The 22,138-nt window shown below is 41.5% G+C and overlaps 1 protein-coding gene across 2 annotated transcripts in view; it reads left to right on the top strand.

Moving 5' to 3' along the window:
- The first annotated feature begins 11,169 nt into the window (after positions 1-11,169).
- LOC115105084 (NEDD4-like E3 ubiquitin-protein ligase WWP1) overlaps positions 11,170-22,138 on the top strand; it is a 56,566-nt gene continuing 45,597 nt past the window's right edge. For both annotated transcript variants that reach the window (XM_029626662.2, XM_029626663.2), the window contains exon 1: positions 11,170-11,478. The gene's annotated coding sequence lies outside the window, so the exon portion shown is untranslated. The remainder of the gene's footprint in view (positions 11,479-22,138) is intronic.

Raw genomic sequence — 22,138 nt, 5'->3', positions numbered from 1 at the left:
ATCCAGAAAAAACAATTAATGGGTACAAAACCCGTCGCACACCAGATAAAAGTGCACATGCACGTACAAAAAACAATTCCGAACAAGGAGAGGAACCGACTTCGGCGGAAGTCGTGACATACATCCACAGATACACCTCCAATTGACTCAAATGATGTCAATTAGCCTATCAGAAGCTTCTAAAGCCATTACATAATATTATGGAATATTCCAAGCTGTTTAAAGGCACAGTCAACTTAGTGTATGTGAAATTCTGACCCACTGGAATTGTGATACAGTGAAATATTCTGTCTGTAAACAATTGTTGGAAATATTACTTGTGTCATGCACAAAATAAATGTCCAAACCGACTTGCTTTAACAATACTTTGTTAACAAGACATTTGTAGAGTGGTTGAAAAACAAGTTTGAATGACTCTGACCAAAGTGTATGTAAAGCTCCGACTTCAACTGTACATAAGAGTTGGGGGGAAAACCTTTTAAGTTCCAGGACTAACAAATCAGGGAGTGGACCCCAACACCCAAAGGGTGAGCTTGAATTCCTTGACTTTCGTCTCAAGCCTCCTGGTCGTAAAATCTTGGGGGGCCTTGAGTGCACACTGCAGAAGGATAAAAGCACAGCCTGTTCAGTAACCCAGGCATGCTATCATGTTGTCTTCATGGTGGCAAGGCATATTCCCTCACGGCACGTTGGACTTTCCCCATGTGAAATATATGTTCTCAAATCAGTGCTTGTGATCTTTCTATAGAAAGGTTTTCAAAAACAGGAAAACCTTTGCCTGTCACCTTTAACATCTAGGGACATTAGTCAAGATGCTGTCAAACCAACACTGAACCCAGAAAGGTGATGACTGGGATGTTTTGTGACAGGCAGACACGCAGCAAGCCTAAAAATTGCTTTCTGATAACATTCCATGTGGTTTGAATTGATTTGAGGTAGAGGATTGACTCCTTTCTGACATGGAATGTAACTTTGATTGAGATAGAAAACGGGAGGCAGAAGCAGAAAAAGGGAGGAAAAAGTCTCCCACACCATTGAAGCATTTGGAGCCCCTCCCCTATTTTGTACCTCTCTATGATGTTGGCTCTCAATCCCATCCCCAGGGCTTCATTCCTCACAGAGCTCAGGTTGAATTCTGAGGCCAAATGCTGCTACATGCCTCTGAATTTTCTGGATACTGTAAACCATAGTTCAAAGAAAACAGGTCTGATTCCCCTTGTCTATCACAGCTGTGTGCCGAGGCCAATATATTCAATGGCTGTGCGAAGTTGCTGGATACTGGCACGAACTGAAACACGGTGTTGTACACGTCGATGCAGAGCATCCCCAACATGCTCAAATGGTGACATGTCTGGTGCGTATGCAATGCAAGAACTGGGACATTTTCAGTTTCCAGAGAATTGTGTACAGATCCTTGCGACATGGGGCCGTGCATTATCATGCTAAAACATGGGGTGATGGCAGCGGATGAATGGCACAACAATGGGCATCAGGATCTTGTCACGGTATCTCTGTGCATTCAAATTTCCATCAATTAAATGCAATTGTGTTCGTTGTCCTGTCCGTAGCTTATGCCACCATGGGGCACCCCGATTCATAACATTGACATCAGCAAACCACTCACCCACACAACACCAAACATGCTGTCTGCCATCTGCCCGGTACAGTTGAATCCAGGATTCATCCATGAAGAGCACACTTCTCCAGCATGCCAGTGGCATTCGACAGTGAGCATTTGCCCACTGAAGTCGGTTACGACACCGAACTGCAGTCAGGTCAGTACCCTGGTGAGGCCGATGAGCACGCATATGAGCTTCCCTGAGACGTTTTCTGACAGCTTGTTCAGAAATTCTTTGGTTGTGCAAACCCACAGTTTCATCAGCTGTCCGGGTGGCTGGTCTCAGACGATCCCTCAGGGGAAGAAACTGGATGTGGAGGTCCTGGACTGACGTGGTTACACATGGTCTGCGGCCGGTTGGAAGCTCTACCAAATTCTCTAAAACAACATTTGATGCGGCTTATGGTAGAGATATTCAGTTCTCTGCAAACACCTCTGGTGGACATTCCTACAGTCAGCATGCCAATTGCACGCTCCCTCAAAACTTGAGACATCTGTGGCATTCTGTTGTGTGAAAAAACTGCACATTTGAAAGTTTCCTTTTATTGTCCCCAGTACAAGGTGCACCTGTGTAATGATCATGATGTTTAATCAGCTTCTTGATATGCCACACCTGTCAGGTGGATGGATTACCTTGACAAAGGAGAAATGCTCAGTAAGAGTGATGTAAACAATTTAGGGCTGTCAGTGTTAATCAGTTAACTCAGGTTAACTTTTTGAAATTGGGTCGTTCCACCAATTCGGTGCCTTTAGGGGAGTGTTACTTGATAAAAAATTACTTTACATTTGACCTAATGTTAACATTCTGCCATAAAGAGCACACATTCAACTTCAGAAAGAACATGTTTTCCCATCTCAAGAGGTTAACACGTTATTAAAGTTGTTGCAAATGTATGAAAAATAAAAAGCTGAAATTTCACAATTACATAAGTATTCAGACCCTTCATTCAGTACTTTGTTGAAGCACCTTTGGCAGCAATTACAGCCTAGAGTCTTCTTGGGTATGACGCTACAAGCTTTGCACACCTTTATTTGGGGAGTTTCACCCATTCTTCTCTGCAGATCCCCTCAAGCTCTGTCAGGTTGGATGGAGAGCATTTCTGCACAGCTATTGCCAGGTCTATCCAGCGATGTTCGATCAGTTTTAATTCCGGGCTCTGGCTGGGCAACTCGAGGACATTCAGAGACGTGTCCCAAAGCCAGTCCTGCGTTGTATTGGCTGTGTGCTTAGGGTTGTTGTTCTGATGGAAGGTCAACCTTCGCCCCCAGTCTGCAGTCCTAAATGCTCTGGAGCAGGTTTTCATCAAGGATCTCTCTGTATTTTGCTCCGTTCATCTTTCCCTTGATCCCGACTAGTCTCCCAGTCCCTGCAGCTGAAAAACATCCCCACATTATGATGCTGCCACCACCATGCTTCACCGTAGGGATGGTGCCAGGTTTCCTCCAGATGTGAAGCTTGGCATTCCGGCCAAAGAGTTAAATCTTGGTTACATCAGACCAGAACATTTTGTTTCTCATGATCGGAGAGTCCTTTAGGTGCCTTTTGGCAAACTCCTTGTACTGTGGAGTGGTTTCCATCTGGCCACTGTCATGACGTTGGCCTGTGGGTGAGGTTTATGACCCCCCCCCCATAAATACCTTTCTCCCTTACCTCTCTCAGGACTCTACAGAAGGACTCTTGAAAAGTCTTTGTTAAACATAGAGGGTCTGGGAACATCAAAAGGTGGGGGGAAAGGAACCATATTTCGGTAATCCAACCAGCTGAAAATATGCGTTGGTACTTAATGAATATGATGCTAGATCAGTTGGTGTCTGAGACATTATTACTGATGATAGGACAACATAAACTGTATCTTGCAAAGTCTACACATTATAGTTATCAGATTCACATGGAATTGTTGTGCAATTTAAATGTTTAAATATGAAACTATTTGTGAAAAGATTCAATGTAATTTGGGCTCTTAAGGAATGATGGAGGCCACTGTGTTCTTGGGGACCTTCAATGCTGCAAAAAAATGTGCCACTCTTCCCCAGATCTGTGCCTCAACACAATCCTGTCTCGGAGCTCTACGGACAATTCCTTCTACCTCATGGCTTGGTTTTTGCTCTGACATGCACTGTCAACCCTGGGACCAAATATAGACCAAATATAGACCTTTCCAAATGATGTCCTATCAATTAAGTTTACTACAGGTGGACTTCAATCAAGTTGTAATGGAAACAGGATGCAGTTTCGAGTCTCATAGAAAAGGGTATGAATACTTATGTAAATAGGGTATATCAGTTTTTTTATTTTAATACATTTGCCTAAATTTCTAAAAATCTGTTTTCACTTTGTCATAATGGGGTATTTTGTATAGATTGATGAGGATTATTAAAAAAAAATCAATTTTAGAATAAGGCTGTAACGTAACAATGTGGAAAAATTCAAGGTGTTTGAATACACTGTACATGTTTTCATTGATAAATCAGCGCCATACTATATTATATTTTGTTCATTTTTAATTCATTTTTAATTTTTACAATTGTTATGTACAGTGGCAAGAAAAAGTATGTGAACCCTTTGAAATTACCTGCATGAATTGTTCATCAAATTTGATCAATCTTCATCTAAGTCACAACAATAGACAAACATAGTGTGCTTAAACTAATAACACACACATTATTGTATTTTTCTTGCCTATATTGAATAAATAATTTCAACATTCACAGTGTTGGTTGGAAAAAGTATGTGAACCCCTAGGCTAATGACTTCTCCAAAAGCTAGTTGGAGTCAGGAGTCAGCTAACCTGGAGTCCAATCAATGAGACAAGATTGGAGATGTTGGTTAGAGCTGCCTTGCCCTGTAAAAAACACTCTCAAAATTTGAGTTTGCTATTCACAAGAAGTATTGCCTGATGTGAACCATGCCTCGAACAAAAGAGATCTCAGAAGACCTAAGATTAAGAATTGTTGACTTGCATTAAGCTGGAAAGGGTTACATAAGTATCTCTAAAAGCCTTGATGTTCATCAGTCCACGGTAAGACAAATTGTCTATAAATAGAGTAAGTTCAGTAATGTTGCTACTCTCCCTAGGAGTGGCCGTCCTGCAAAGATGACTGCAAGAGCACAGCGCAGAATGCTCAATGAGGTTAAGAAGAATCTTAGAGTGTCAGCTAAAGACTTACAGAAATCTCTATAACATGCTAACATCTCTGTTGACTAGTCTACGATACGTAAAACACTACACAAGAATGGTGTTCATGGGAGCACACCACGGAAGAAGCCACTGCTGTCAAAAGAACATTGCTGCACGTCTGAAGTTTGGGAAAGTGCACCTGGATGTTCTACAGCGCTACTGGCAAAGTATTCTGTGGACAGATGAAACAATGGTTGAGTTGTTTGGAAGGAACACAACACTATGTGTGGAGAAAAAAAGGCACAGCACACCAACATCAAAACCTCATCCCAACTGTAAAGTATGGTGGAGGGAGAATCATGGTTTGGCGTTGCTTTGCTGCATCAGGGCCTGGACAGTTTGCTATCATTGAGGGAAAAATGTATTCCCAAGTTTATAAAGACATTTTGCAGAAGAATGTTAGGCTATCTGTCTGCCAATTGAAGCTCAACAGAAGTTGGGTGATGCAACAGGACAACGACCCAAAACATGGAAGTATAATATTAACAGAAGAAAATATGGCTTCTGGAGTGGCCCAGTCAGAGTCCTGACCTCAACCCGATTGAGATGCTGTGGCATGACCTCAAGAGAACAGTTCACACCAGACATCCCAAGAATATTGCTGAACTGAAAAAGAGAGGAATAGAGGAATGAAGAGGAATAGTCCAAAATTCCTCCTGACCGTTGTGCAGGTTTGATCCACAACTACAGAAAACGTAAGGTTGAGGTTATTGCTGCCAAAAGAGGGTCAACCAGTTATTAAATACAAGGGTTCACATTCTGTTTCCACCCTGCACTGTGAATGTTTACACAGTGTGTTCAATAAATACAAGAAAACATATCATTGTTTGTGTGTTGTCAGTTTAAGCAGACTGTGTTTGTCTATTGTTGTGACCTAGATGAAGATCAGATAGAATTTTATGACCAATTTATGCAGAAATCCAGGTATTTCCAAAAGGTTCACATACTTTTTCTTGCCACTGTATATATTCTGTGCATGCCAACAAACAACTCAATTCCCCCCAGGGAACAGGTAGGATCCCTTGCTCCTCACAGGGAGCAGAAGTGTAGTCTCCCCGTTGGTCCTATGTATCGTAGGCCAGGGACACATACTATAATATTTGGGGTCCCACTGCTTTTAATGGGAATAGTTCAATGCACTGCACAGGGGGAAGCAGCCCGAGTCCTCAGAGATGAGACGCAGTCTCTGTTGGCCAAGGGAGCCTTACGTGTGGTGCCAGTGAGGGGAAGCTCACCAGAAGCTACCCCCCCCCCCCCCCCATCCTGGTTTACTGCACCTTAACAAGCAGCTGAGGAAGTTGGAAGAAGTTAAGCTACAGTAAAACTACCCATAAGAAAAATATAGTTTACTCAACTCAAGTTACTTTGAAAAAGTAGTTCACTCACTACATCTAAACTATTTTGTGGTAAATGATCATATCTGAAATATTTTATTTTCAATCTTTCTGTCATTGTACAGTCGTGGCCAAACGTTTTGAGAATGACACATTCATTTCCACCAAATCTGCTGCTTCAATGTCTTTAGATATTTTTGTCAGATGTTACTATGGAATACTGAAGTATAATTACAAGCATTTCATAAGCGTCAAAGGATTTTATTGACAATTACATGAAGTTGATTCAAAGAGTCAATATTTGCAGTGTTGACCCTTCTTTTTCAAGACCTCTGCAATCTGCAATTCTTGCATAATCAATGCTTGGAGTTTGTCAGAATTTGTGGGTTTTTGTTTGTGTACCCGCCTCTTGAGGATTGACCACAAGTTCTCAATGGTCTGGAGAGTTTCCTGGCCATGGACCCAAAATATTGATGTTTTGTCCCCCGAGCCACTTAGTTATCACTTTTGCCTTATGGCAAGTTGCTCCATCATGCTGGAAAAGGCATTGTTAATCACCAAACTGTTCCTAGGTGGTTGGGAGAAGATGCTCTCGGAGGATGTGTTGGTACCATTCTTTATTCATGGCTGTGTTCTTAGGCAAAATTGTGAGTGAGCCCACTCCCTTGGCTGAGAAGCAACCCCACACATGAATGGTCTCAGGATGCTTTACTGTTGGCATGGCACAGGACTGATGGTAGCGCTCACCTTGTCTTCTCCAGACAAGCTTTTTTCCGGATGCCCCAAACAATCGGAAACGGGATTCATCAGAGAAAATTACTTTACCTCAGTCCTCAGCAGTCCAATCCCTGAACCTTTTGTAGAATATCAGTCTGTCCCTGATGTTTTTCCTGGAGAGAAGTGGCTTCTTTGCAGCCCTTCTTGACACCAGGCCATTCTCCAAAAGTCTTCGCCTCACTGTGCGTGCAGATGCACTCACACCTGCCTGCTGCCAATCCTGAGCAAGCTCTGTACTGGTGGTGCCCCAATCCCGCAGCTGAATCAACTTTAGGAGATGGTCCTGGCGCTTGCTGGACTTTCTTGGGTGCTCTGAAGCCTTCTTCACAACAATTGAACCGCTCTGATAAATGGTTGATTTAAGTGCAATCTAATCTTACTGGCAGCAATATCCTTGCCTGTGAAGCCCTTTTTGTGCAAAGCAATGATGACGGCACGTGTTTCCTTGCAGGTAACTATGATTGACAGAGGAAGAACAATGATTCCAAGCACCACCCTCCTTTTTAAGCTTCCAGTCTGTTATTCAAACTCAATCAGCATGACAGAGCGATCTCCATCCTTGTCCTCGTCAACACTCACACCTGTGTTAACGAGAGAATCACTGACATGATGTCAGCCGGTCCTTTTGTGGCAGGGCTGAAATGCAGCGGAAATGTTTTTGGGGGGATTCAGTTCATTTGCATGGCAAAGAGGGACTTTGCAAGTAAATGCATTTCACCTGATCACTCTTCATAACATTCTGGAGTATATGCAAATTGCCATCATACAAACTGAGGCAGCAGACTTTGTGAAAATTAACATTTGTGTCATTCTCTAAACTTTTGGCCATGACTGTAGCTGATCCCCAAAACCATTTTTTAAAAACATTTAGTTTCATTACAGAGAACTGGTCAACACATTTTTTTTTTAGTAATCGCTTGTCACTAAATATAATGCATTATGCTCATGTGTCTCAAGCATGCTATAGAATGTTACAAAACACTCCTAACCAAATCATGTTACATCAGAATCCCATTCTGAATGATGTGTCTGGTATATTTTTTTATTGCACTGTCCCATAAATTCATATTTGCATATTTTTGTTGTTGTGTACAGCATCAGTCAAACATGGATTTATATTCATACATAAACAACACTCAGCAAGATCACTGAATAATTTTAACAATGGCCCATGTTTATATGCATACACACATCATCTACTCGCAAAGAAGTTGGTTATTGGACTAGTTGTACTATGATTTATTCTATTCTACTGAGCCATTTACTTTATGTTCGTATTCTTATTTATTATTACTCTTCTGTGGCATTGAGAAGGAACCTGCAAGTAAGCATTTGTTGGACGGTGTATACCATGTGTATCCTGTACGACTAATAAAACTTGAAACTTGTTTACTTTCAACGAGGAGGTTTAATAAAGTGCTCACATGATAAACAGCTCACATGTGCACTGCACCTGTAAATGGTGAGAATCAGAGAGAGCAGCAGCACCCACATACTGTAGCCAAAGCCCCTTCCAAGACTTCATCCAACTCTTAGAACCAAGCTTAACTTATCACAAAATAATTTACGAAACACATCCATGAATGATCTACTGCAGAATACCAAGGCACATTTTTGGAACACCCAACAACTTGTTTTTTTGTATGGATGAAACAGTATTTTTGTTTCTGCTGTCTAAATTTAGATCAAGGTCTAATTGGAATGATAAAGTAACTGTGAGAAACTTAGAGGTTCCTGGGAGAATTCAATCTGGATATAATTACACAGAGTTTAGGTCTCCTTCATTAATCAAATCTATAGTCGGTGTAATTCTTAAGTAATTAATGAGAATATTGGTGTATTGTAAAGTAATGGAGCTTTATTTCATAGATGTGATTGAATCCCTTCTTTCTTTCTTTCTTTCTTTCTTTCTTTCTTTCTTTCTTTCTTTCTTTCTTTCTTTCTTTCTCTCTCTCTCTGCCTTTGTCTCTCTCTCTGCCTTTGTCTCTAATTCTCTTTCGGGTTGAGTCCACAGACACAGCTTTCATGGGAAATATTGTAAACATTATGGCTCGAGTCAACACTAAAAGAAAGACTTTGGCGTCCTCTGCTGGCCCGGGCGCACGCACACACACACACACACACACAAACACACACACTTTCAAGGAAAACTATGATATTGTTATTGAAGTTTCAGTTCAAATTACAGTATACATGCAGTCTTATTGTCAGTTATTCACTGATTGCATTATACAACCTCAGATCTTTGTCTCAAAATGCTTTCAATACTTGTGCAATGTCAAATCAAATCGTTATTTGTCACATGCGCTGAATACAACAGGTGGTACAGGTACACCTTACAGTGAAATGCTTACTTACAATCCCTTAATCAACAATGCAGTTAAAAGAAAGATAAGTGTTAAGAAAAATGTAAAAATAGAAAATAGAAAATAATTAAAGAGCAACAATAAAATAACAGTAGCAAGGTTATATACAGGGGATACAAGTACAGAGTCAATGTGCAGGGGTACAGGTTAGCTGAGGTAATTGAGGTAATATGCACATGTAGGTAGAGGTAAAGTGACTATGCATAGATAATCAACATAGAGTAGCAGCAGCTTAATTGATTGTTAATTGATTGGAGAATGAGGCCTTGGCCTCTTGAATAAGCAACACAGTGGCTGAATGGCCCAACAATATTTATCTCTGGGGGGGTTGGGTGCAGGGAGCCAATGACTCCTGGCTGCTTGTTTTTGTTAATTCTGCTGTGGCCGCTCTTCACACTTGCACACAACAAAAGGGCAAAGGGGTGGCCACAAGCAGGCCATCATACACCTGCCAATAAACCGAAAAGTGCTTAGAGACATAAGATGTATACAGGGAGGAAGCACAGTGACTTTGCAAAGACTATAACCACTACATAGCCTATATCTGTCTGGAGGAGCCAAAGGGGAGGCAACAATAATCTTGGTGCCTGTAACAATAAGATTATATACTCATAGTACCTATTTGTTGTCTCAGGAACAAACAATCTCATTTCCAGGTGTTTCAGTGATATATGAAGTTTGTTTGAATAGTGTTAAAATTACTTTTAGAGAGCCTATTGACAAATCTAGCCATAACAGCACCAAAAACGATGACAATGCAATCTCTACAACAGACTGAGATAATCCAGCACGCATTATTTGATTTTTTACAGATTCTTCTTATTATGGTCACTGGTTGAAATGTACATTTATTTTCGTAGCCATCAAAGTATTCGGTCCAGGCTAGCTACGAGCCTGCGTTTCCACAGGAAGCCCAAATCTGATATTTTTTTCACGAATTGGTCTTTTGACCAATCAGATGAGATCTGAAAAAGATCAGAAGTGAAAAGACATGAAACAAAGACGTGATTGGTCAAAAGACTAATTAGTGGGTAAAAAATATCAGAATTGGGCTGTCTGTCAATTGACGTAGACGTAGTGACATATAGGGGTGGCGTCAGACGTCGCCGTCTGCGTCTGTTTTTGCTGCAGGGTGTCTTGCCACCAGAGAGGGAGAGGCAAAAGCGAGAGGATTTACTCTGCCCAAAATCTGTTTACGTGAGATAAGCCCCTTTTTGTATGGAGATCTATTAGAAAGTGTCGAATTACTTGAGGCTTATTTGAGTGAACATAGTTTAGTCATGTATAAGCTGTTACAAATGTACTGTGATAAGTGGATTCCGGTGGCATTCCGTAAACGTTGAGAAAAACGACGTATTGTGCCTGTTGTTTATGGGTATCTGCCCCTCTCATTGGCTAGAACGGTCACATCTGCTCTCTTCTGCCTTCACTCATTGAGGACACATATTTTCCATTGTTAGAGCGGTCACTCTGTTATCTTGTCAATATAATGCAGGACTCATCAACTAGATTCAGCCAATGCCCGATTTTTTTTTTCATGAGCGGATGGTCAGGTTACCGGAACCTAAATTACTAATACTTTGTAGACTGGAAATTGACCACAAGAAGCACATAAATATATAATATTTGACTAAAGCATAATCACTTCAAACTTTGCTTACATTTGTATATGATCATATATATATATATACTCTATTATGCGTGGGAATACTTTGGAACAGATTTCTAAAATACACATATATTTTTTTACAGTTTATGTCCAACAATAAAACATGTCCGGTGGAGTTGAGCGATGACCAGTGTGGACGGATTGGAGCTCCGACAATACATAAAATTACGTTTTTATTCAAAAGGACTGATTTCCGGGCCCACGGAATAGCCCTTATTACACATTACATTGTTATATGAGGGCTATTCGTTGGCTGCGGAAATCAGTCGTTATGGATAAAAACGTCATTTTTATTAAAATAAAATATGTGTATGTGACGTTGGAGCTTCAGTCCGCACACGCAAATTGTCGCACAACTCCTTCATAAATCGTGGAGTTGAGTTTAGTAGGCTACTACGGTGTATGCGAGAACCTGTTTGTGACGAGAGACGGCAATCGTAGCTGGACGCTCGGCCTGAGAGGTTAATGCCTGGCTGTTTATCGAGAGAACATAGCTACAGGGAGTTTATAACACCGGGTTGGAGCTACAGGCACGGTAAACCACCCAAACTTAGAGACATTGGATGTCTGTCCTATACAATTGTACATTCCTGCTTCAAGCTGAGTTTGCTTGTATTTCAGCTATCTAACATTAGCTAGGCTAACTACGTTCCTCCAACTCAACTGACTTGATCTTTGCTTGAGGTAGCATAGGATCTTGTTTAGCGAACTAGATAGTAGCTAGCTAATTAACTGAAATAACAGATTAAATAGTTTAACTAGATACCAAGTGATTGGTTACTACTAGCGAGCTGGTAACGTTAGCAAGCTACAATATATTTGTTTGAAAATGCTAGCTAACTTTAGCTAACGTTAACTGGTAATGGACCGTGCTATCATCAGTAAGTAATGCCAGCAAAAGATGGCGGACACCTAACCAAGCTACTAGCTAGCTATCCAACTGCTGCTATGGCCTCGCTAAGTAGCTAGCTAACTTAGCTGTGTCTAACCACCCGATTGTTTGTTTTCGTCCGTTGTGGTCAGTGTGCCCGGTCTAATACACTCCCAAATGATTGCGAGACATGTAAACTTAACTATCTGGCTAGCCATCTAGTTAACTAAACTTAGCTAGCTGGTTAGCTAAAATACACGGAATCACCCAATATTTCTCATGGTCATTAATGCCAACGTCCTTGCAATTTTACTAAAGATTAGCAAACGTTAGCTAGATATGTTGGGGATAAACTAACGTTAGCTTATTAGCACCTTTACCATTTCATAAAACTAGTTACACTTGACTTGTAGCTAATAATGTTGTCGGTGTTTTGTGTACTCTGGGTAACTTTTCATGGTTCTTGCCCTAGGTAAAGCTATCTAACGCTAGTTCCACGGTTGTTTTGTTGCCACACGAATTGAACTATTGATGTAATGTTATAGCTAGCTAACGTTACGTTTAACTGGCGAGTGTCCGTGATGATGCAGGTCTGCCAATGTGGCCTAGAAATTGCCATGGTACTTTACAGAGACTAACTAACCTGTTTGGACACTATTTTGAGAAAATATGACGATTTTCTAATAACAGACACTTCCCTCAGATACGTCAATTTTTTTTTTTTAAAGATCCTATAGATTTGGCTGCCTTCATTATTCTCTCAAATGTGTGTGAGGATTTGATGACGAACCTAGATGAAATTATTTGTCCTCTGTAGCCCTATAGAGGCCTAAGCTATTTGGAGACTAAGCCTGTGACTTGGGAGAGATTGAAACAAATAAAGGCCTTCAGTTTTTTGCTCTTCCACACATGTTGGGCTTTTGTGATTGCAGGCCTGCGGGTAGCATCCTCCCATTGACAGTAGTATTGTATGCTTTGGCTGTCACAGTGTGAAGGCATTAGTTACATGATGCTGTCACTTGAGCAGCTCCTTTGGCAGGCTCTGTCCATAATGCTTATTTTGCCTCTGTTTCCTCCTCTGTTGTTGACCTTTCACAAGGAAACCGCCATGTGTGGGAATTCTTGAGTTGTCTCTTGCACCCAACTGTGTGAGGCTAGTGGCTCATGCCAAGGTAAATAAATGTTGCAAGTGTAAAAAGGCAATGCTCCTGTTTTTGGTAGATATGTCTGGGTGGGTGTTGTAACGTCAGTTTGTCAATCATTCCTGTGTTTAAATAAAAATTTTTTTGCATAAGCTGAATGCTATCAGTGGAAACTTTGGTAAAACGGTTAATTGTTTTAGAGTGAAGTCAGTGTTTTGTGCTGGTGTGGTTGCAGGCGTCTAGCTAGCCTAATTTGTCTATTTGAAATGAAGACTCCTCTAATGCATAAAGTCTGCCGCTCCTTGTAGGTCAATCACTTTAAATATGACTAAGATTTCAATGCCTTAGTGTTGGCTGAAGTTTGGGCCTGCATGGAGCGAGGCTACTAGGCCTAGATCAGATATCTATATTCAGCCGGGGGCCAACTTTTTTTTTTCTTGAGTGGGATGGTCGGGGGCCACCTAATTGGAATACTTGACCAGATTGCCTAAATTAAATTAACTTGAAACTGATTTCCTGTTTTTACAGGCTTATGTCCAACTATGAAAACTCATAAACAAAAAATAAAATATATACAGTTATTCCAGTGTTTTTACTTTTCGTTTTACTATTTTCTACCATTGTAGAATAATAGTGAAGACAACTTTTGAATAACCATGTAGAAACCCCAAAAAGTGTTAAACAAATCAAAATATGTTTGAGATTCTTCAAAGTTGCCACCCTTTGCCTTGATGACAGCTTTGCACACTCTTGGCATTCTCTCAACCAGCTTCATGAGGTAGTCATGCATTTCAATTAACAGGTATGCCTTGTTAATTTGTGGTATATCTTTAATGTGTTTGAGCCAATCAGTTGTGTTGTGACAAGGTAGTGGTGGTATACAGAAGGTTGCCCTATTTGGTAAAAGACCAATTCCATATTATGGCAAGAACAGCTCAAATAAGCAAAGAGAAACAGTCCATCATTTAAGACATGAAGGTCAATCAATCCGGAAAATTTCTTGAACTTTGTGCAGTTGCGAAAACCATCAAGCGCTATAATGAAACTGGATCTCTTGATGACCGCCACAGGAAAGGAAGTACCAGAGTTACCTCTGCTGCAGAGGATAAGTTCATTAGAGTTATCAGCATCAGAAATTGCATCCCGAATAAATGTCTCTTGAACTCTGAAACGTCTCAACATCAACTGTTCAGAGAAGGCTGTGTGATTCAGGCCTTCATGTTCGAATTGCTGAAAAGAAACCACTTCTAAAGGACACCAATAATAAGAAGGCTTGCTTGGGCCAAGAACCATGAGCAATGGACATTAGACCAGTGGAAATCTGTCCTTTGGCCTGATGAGTCCAAATTCCAACCATCTTGTCTTTGTGAGACACAGAATAGGTGAATGGATGATCTCCACATGTGTGGTTCCCACCGTGAAGCATGGAGGAGGTGTGAGGGTGCTTTGCTGTTGACACTGTTGGTGATTTATTTAGAATTCAAGGCACATTTAATCAGCATGGCTACCACAGCATTCTGCTGTGATATGCCATCCCATATGATTTGCGCTTGGTGGGACTATCATTTGTTTTTCAACAAGACAATGACCCAACATACCTTCAGGCTGTCTAAGGGCTATTTGATGGAGAGTGATGGAGGGCTGCATCAGATGCCGTGTTGTACAGTAAGGCATTGTTGGCAGAATAGATGGATGCTGTTCAATGGATGATTAATATAATTCACCCAACACATTTCTTGTTAGTCTAACAAATATTGCTATCGGGTTGTAAATCACAGCTGGCCGTGTACATTGTTTGCTGCCGACAGTCATTCAGGATGCACTGTTTCAGAAGAAGAAAAAAGACTAATGTAACTACGGCTGGGAATGTCAATATAATTAAACTAGCAGGGGCTATGATCACAAATTAGCCATGTTAGGATAACTTATCAGTCATGTTTATTCATGTAGCTACTTATTTAGTGAGATAAAAACAGCCTAACGCCGCTAGCTAGCTGCTGGGAGGATTTCATGTCATTGGATGAGTTGCTGACTTTGTTAGCTAGCAATGCTTAACTTGAGCAACTGTTATCCACACTTAGAATATCTCTTAGTTGTCAATTTATATTTGGCATCAGTCAAATGGGCAGACACGTTCCCATTCAGTTGTCAAAACGTGGGTTGGGACAAGAAGGCAAGCTGCAGAAGGGCGAGCAGGCTACTATTCCCCATCGTTTATCAGTGCACAGACACGTTCCCATTCAGTTGTCAAAACGTGGGTTGGGACAAGAAGGCAAGCTGCAGAAGGGCGAGCAGGCTACTATTCCCCATCGTTTATCAGTGCAATTTTAGCAAGCTAAATGTTTGAGAGGGTTTATCTACTGTTCCCTTGTTAGATTTGAGGTAATTTTGCTCAGGCTAACATTAGTTGTTGATGTGCATAAACCGAGAGAGGGAGCCTACCTATTCATAGTTGTTTGGTCAATGGGATTGCAAAGTTCCCAAATGTAAAAGGACTCCCTTGGGATTTAGATATTTGCAGAAATCCATTCAGGTGTGTTTTGTGGCATTTTGGTGAATGTTTTCTAATGATCGAAAGTCACGATGTTACTTCCTGTAAAAACACAGTCCAGTTCAAAATGAAGGATGGCAGGCCTTTGTGGCAAATGGCTTATTTGCATGAAGGCCTACTGGAGCCTACAAACACCAGTTTGTGTAGAGTCTGGTCCTGGACAAGTTTATTTCCTGAAGTGTCTATTAGTTGTCCAAACGCACGGCGGCTTTCCCAATCTATATTGCTATAGAATTAAAATATGAAAACTTGAAAATGACTTAGTGCTCGCTTGTCAGAAAATGTTAAAAAAAACAAAAACATGCGCCGTTCTTCCTGAGGCTGTATATGAACACTTAAAAAAAAACATTTAATGTTGCTAAAACACTCAGTTCCACTTTAAATGGCAGCTATAGAATTTATAGTGGACATGTTATTACTCACTGTATGTGTGCAGTTTGTCCATGTGTTGTTTTCCCAAGCAGCTGTACAGAGATTTGGGCATGTCTGTCTAAATATAAAATGAATGTCAGCACATACTTTTCCTGTGATTATTAGAATTTGGGTTCCAAATCCAACCATGCTTTTTACTTGTTTACACCAAGGATAGTGTTGTGACGATAGCAGAATTTTGACTTCGATTCAAAAACAATACAACTGCAAAAAAAAGGCGTATTAGCCAAAGTCACAGACTGGAACTTGATCCAGACGGCTCTCATAAGTTCAATATAATTTATTATTGAAATGTTTGATTTTTGGATGTATGCATTAATGAATCATTATACAACTCATTTGACTTTGGTAAACTGAATACCTACATAACGATCATTTTATTTGAATGGTAAATCTGTCTATTGATAAACTGGGTAAATCAAGTACAGGTGACTGCCTATTCAATAGGAGTGTGCACATTCATTGAGTTACTGAGCTTGTTTTGGCTGATTTCATGGGGCTACAGATGATAAACAATCAGTCTTCCATTTGGGACTTATTGTCCTGATCAACATTTGCGTAGAAGAAGCAACCACATCTTTTTATAAAAGTGTGCGCTGTCTCTTTAAGACCCATGACCTCATTCACAGTCAGCTCCAGCAAAGATGATATTGATGGGGAGAGGAAGTGAATTAATAAAGTTTTGGTGACTATTTTGAAATCAGCAATATTTTGCATTTTGGTTTGAATATCACAAGCAAAGTACTAGGGTAGTTAATTAATGTTAGGTTCAGCTGTACGCTAGCAAGGAAAGTTGGCCTACAAAGTTGGAAGCTACCATTGTCGTTTAATGGACATTGTTGCGAACAGTAAATAAATCAACATTTCTACATGCCGTGTTGCTTTATTCGAGTGTGTTAACTTCTGTGCAGCGTAAGTGGTGACTCAACCAGACTCCCAGTGGGGGTGCAGTGGTTCCTCAGGACAGGCTAGACTGGAGCAAGTGGAGCAGGCACGGTGCTCTCAAACTATAAAGGAGACATCGGCTGCGCTGCTAGACTTGATTCTCTCTGTCGATGACGTGTGATACATTTGACAGAAGTACAGAAAGTTCTAGTATTGGCAAAGTACTAAAGTTTTGGTATACCGTGCAACACTACAAGAGTATTGAGCACATGGTCTTCCTTTTACTGTGTCTGTGTAGCCTAGTTCTAGCCTAGGCCTATATGGTAGCACTGGAAAGCTACTCACATGCACTATGAATACCAAATATCACACAACCCTGTAAATCGGACCCCCCCCCCCCACTGATCCATTCCTGAGTCAGAGAGCCATTAGTTATAATGATATCCAATTCAGTGATGCTAGCTGCATGGGCTGTTGACGTCCCCAATGGTGTGCCTGCGCAGAGGCCAGCTCTCAGCAAACTGACTGGGAGAGCAGTGTTCCTCAGCCTTCACGTTTAACTAGCAGCTTTACAAGCAATGACGTGACTCGGAACATATAACAATACTTTGATTCAGTCATATTTTTGAGTTATTAATCCCATAAGTGAGACATTGTTGCTTCTAGACAGTGTTGCACATCTTTGATGGCTTCCAAGAAATCAAAACGGTATCTCAGAATTCTAATAGAGAAATGTCTTGGTGTTGCAACTGCTCTGAAACACTGTACGATTAGATGCCTCAGTCTCTCTGTCACAACCAATGATGACACTTGCCTGACTGACTGGCCCTTAGTCAGGCTTTGTCAACCAGCCTAAATGACTAAACACACACCTCATCCTCCCTCTCTGTCTGTCCTTAGTTTTCCCTCTGTTTCCCTGTCACCTAAGGACAAAAAAAGTAACCAACTGTACGAGGCTATAAATTAGCAGGAAACTTTGCACCCGGAAGCTGCTTTTCTTATTGCAGGTGATTTTTAATTCCGCCTCCTTTAAGACACGTGATACCCAACTTCCATCTACACGTCTCCCTCACCACTAAGGGCGATAGAGTCCTAGACCGTTGTTACTCTACCCAGAAGCAAGCATACAAGGCCCACCCTCGTCCCCCATTCGGCAAATAGATCATGACTCCATACTCCTGCTTCCTGTATACAAAAAAGCTCAAACAGGAAGTACTCGTGACTTGCTCTGTTGAGAAATGGTCCTCAGAAATTATGCTACAGGACTGCTTTGCTAATGCTGACTGGAACATGAGCTAACCACCTCCGTCACCGGCTTCGTTAGGAAATGATTCAGAGACGATGCCCCAATCAAAAGCCCTGGATTAACAGAGGTTGGTGTTAAGCGAAAGGACATGTCTACCGCACACAACAGACAAACCTGAGGCCAAGGCTGAGGAAAGGAACAAGTACAAGAAGTCCTGCTACGACCTCCGCAGAGCCTTTTAACAAGAAAAATAACAATATAGGGCCCTATGAAATCCATTTTACTTTTCTTCCAAAATTCCCTTTTAGCTTTTTTTTCTCTGAACTCTGTTTTATGATTTAAGCTAATTTTATCATAGTGTCTAATGTGAATGAATAAAACATTTTAATAAGAAACATTAATGGTGCAACACATTGCGTTTTTTTTAATTTTTTTTACCAAGGCAAGTGCTTCAATACAGTTCTACAAAGTGTTTCATTATAAATAATAAAAAGTAATGCAATAATATAGGCAACAATGCAATCGGAAAAACATAGTTATTCTTGTGTAACAACTTTGCATTCATTGTTTTTTGTGTGAAATGAAGTGTTTCACATAAGTTTATCACAAATAAAGATTCATGCAATAGGCAACCTGTGGAACTACCATATGAGCTCCTATGTCTGTCCATTGTAGGTTTTTCATCTATCACAGACCTCTCCATTTGAAGTACATGATTGTCAGCCTCTTTGTTGAGCTCGGTGAGTACCTCTCGCTTGTCTGTGAGTAGAGTCTTGTATTTGCTGAAACTCCTCTCAGTCGACAGGGAAGTAGATGTTGGGCACTGCCACTTCTGCAACTCTTGGGAATCTCGCACTCAGGCCCCTCTAGTAATCAGCAAGCTCCAAAGCAGTTGAGGGCTTCCTGGACACAGTTCTGGTAGGCAATCCTTTCTTCACTGAGCTCTGTTGATGGGTTTCAGGTGTGTGTGTAGGCTTCAATCTGCTTTTCCATGGCTGGAGCCTGCCTGGGATCGAACACCCTAGCCAGCCTGTAGACCTCTGGCTGGATGTGTGTCCCAGTGCTTTGACAATTTTGAAGTCTAAGTGGAATGCATCATGGAGATGGTCAAGCACCTCCCTTCTCTCTCTCCAATCTCCATCTTTCTCAATAGCTCATCTGTCTCTGCACTATACCCACATGTTTTTGCCGTTCCGTTCACTAGGTAAGAGCCCAGATCTTCCATGACATTGTATGCAGACACTGCTGTGGGACGGCGGGTTCCTTTCAGGATTGACAGAGCTGTTACCAGTTTGGCGCAGCCCTCCGAGATGGTTACCCTAACAGTGATGGCCTGCACCTTCTCTGTTTCCAGCTGGCTGAGGATGTTTGTGACTGCTTGGGATGGTGACTTTTCTGCCAACAAAAACTCTACTGATGAACATGCTCTGCATGGTACTTCACTGCCTCAAACCAGCTATTCCATCGGGGGCTCACTGCTTCAGGAGGTGCCTTGGCCTGCACGAACTCCTTCATAATGAGGAAGCTCCCCCATTCTCTTTCTGGCAGGCTTCTTGACGAAGACAGATCTCATCCATGTTACAAGTGATGCAACTTCAGAGAAGTGTTTGTAGTAATGCCAGGTCTCACCCACCAGATTGATGACATGGCAGAGATGGGTTACATGGACACTGTTGTGTATCACTCCTTTCAGAACCTCCTTGTACGTCTTCAGGCAGTACGGGGTATTATCTGTGACCATTGCCCAGGCACTGTTCAGTTTGTTGCTGTGGAGCGAGGCTAGTATAACTTGGGAAGTTGTTGAGTAGTTGCATCTCTGTGAAAATGACATCCACCAGAAAGTACTGGTTTTCAATACCTGCAATGAAAGTTGAGGAAACGTTTTAATTATGTTTTAACCTAAAATAATATTGTGACACAATACAAGTGTAAAAACAATATAGAGATAGTTAGCTAGATGGAGAGACAGCTGCTGACATTATGCATCGCTATATGATAGCTCGTCGTTTGGAATATCACAATTTGCGTGTGGACAATTCACACTGCGGAATGTAAATGTAGGCTATTGCAACGGTATATTAATAGGCTGTTAACTCTCCAATGATTAGAATGCTGCATTCCCTTGCATCTGTCTCGTCAACAACCACCGCAAACTTCTTCCAACGGATCTTCTGTAGAACGGCAGTCATGTTGGTCGAACACACGGGGCAGGTGAATTTGAGAGAGGCTGCTCTCATTTTCGGGCAACGTTCCTCCCTGTTTGCAATGCTTTACTAGAAACATTCATAGCTTTCTTAGCTTTTCTAAGGGGATGTCGGACTCGGCGCGCACAGCCACAAAGTCCTGAATAAATTATTGTCTTGAATCTAATGCGCTTGCACTAGTAATGGTTGTTTTGAAGAGGCATGCTCTGGCTAACACGGTACTTTTCTTTGTTTTTCACATGGGCTTTAGACTAAGTGTTCACACATTTTTACGGGTCTAATCAATAGTATGTTGACTGAGTTTTAAAACAGCTTATCGCCTGATGACACCTCGACAAAAACATCGCCATGCGTGAGCGCTCCCACTAACAAGAAGACTGGCTGATCTCTCAGAGGCCGACGTAAGCTTATTTTAATCAGGTCAACAATTGCAAGGTCGCTGGGCCGGACGGTATTCCCGGGCATGTTCCTAGAGCATGCACTGGACAACAGGCATGTTCACAGTAAGTTTCAACCGCTCCTTGTCCCGGTCTGTAATCCCACATGTCCCAAGCTGACCACCAATGAGTCCTGTTCCCAAGAACTCTAAGGCTACATACCTAAATGACTACTGCCCTGTAGCACTCACCTGTAAGCATGAAGTGCTTTGAAAGGCTGCTTATGGCACACATACATCATCCCAGACACTCTAGACCCACTCCAATTTGCATACATAATTAATACCTATGTGAGAATGCTGTTAATTGACTACAGACCAGCGTTCAACACCATAGTGCCCTTCAAACTCATCACTAAACTTAGGACCCTGGGACTGAACACCTCTGTTTGCAACTGGATCCTAGACTTCCTAACGTGTCGATCCCAGGTGGTGAGGTTAGGTAATATCAGCACAGCGACGCTGACCCTCAACACGGGGGCCCCACAGGGCTGTGTACTTAGTCCCCTCCTGTACTCCCTGTTCACCCATGACTGTGTGGCTACACATGACTCCAACACCAAGTTAGCAGATGACAGCTGCACCATTGAGCATCTTAACTGGCTGCATAATTGCTTGATATGGCACCTGCACCTCCTTTGATCACATGGTGCTAAAGAGGGTGGTCCAGACAGTCCATTACATCACTGGGGCTGAGCTCCCTGCCATCCAGGACCACTATATCAGGCGGTGTGAAAGGAAGGCCCGGGAAATGTTTTGGCATACTGCATTTTATCTGCATGAGTCTCCCGTTCTGTCCAAATTAGCTCCATCTGCTTTACAATGCCAGCACAAAGGTCCAGTTTGTTGCCATCTTTGAAATATGATATGTAGACTAGAAAGAGGAAGAAGGGAATAATCAAGCCACTGACTGTCACCCTCAAACATTGATAGCGTGCAAAATTCTTGTGGACAGACGCACGTAACATAAATGGTAGTGGTCGACAGACTTAGGGATGCGATGACTAACGAGGAACTTTATTCCGGTACGCTGATGTTTTTTCATTACTAGCAATATGGTTTCCAGCCAATTGGTGACAGATTTTAATGTGAGAATTCTCAAATCTGCAGAGATGTTTCCATCAAACTGACTTATTGCGGCTGAAAGGGGGTGTGATGACATAGTGATGGGGGGGATCAATAGTTCAATATCGGAATATTATTACCAACTATATCGTATCACTTTTGTCAATATCGCAATATAATTTTTTTGCCTTTTGGCTGTACCTGCACCAAAACGTTTGTATATTCTCTTCATAGCTTGTTCTCCAGCTTTTTATATAGGGAGCCAATTCGATTTCAGGACTTTTATTTGCATGACTGATCAAAACTCGTTTTCTGATGGCTCTCGTCCCTCTGCAGTAGACTTATGGTGAGCAATGTTTGAAA

Source organism: Oncorhynchus nerka, linkage group LG22 (genome assembly GCF_034236695.1).
Source record: "Oncorhynchus nerka isolate Pitt River linkage group LG22, Oner_Uvic_2.0, whole genome shotgun sequence".
NCBI classification, from domain to species: domain Eukaryota; kingdom Metazoa; phylum Chordata; class Actinopteri; order Salmoniformes; family Salmonidae; genus Oncorhynchus; species Oncorhynchus nerka.
Note: the sequence above shows the minus strand (reverse complement) of the source record. Positions and strands in the feature narration are given on the sequence as shown.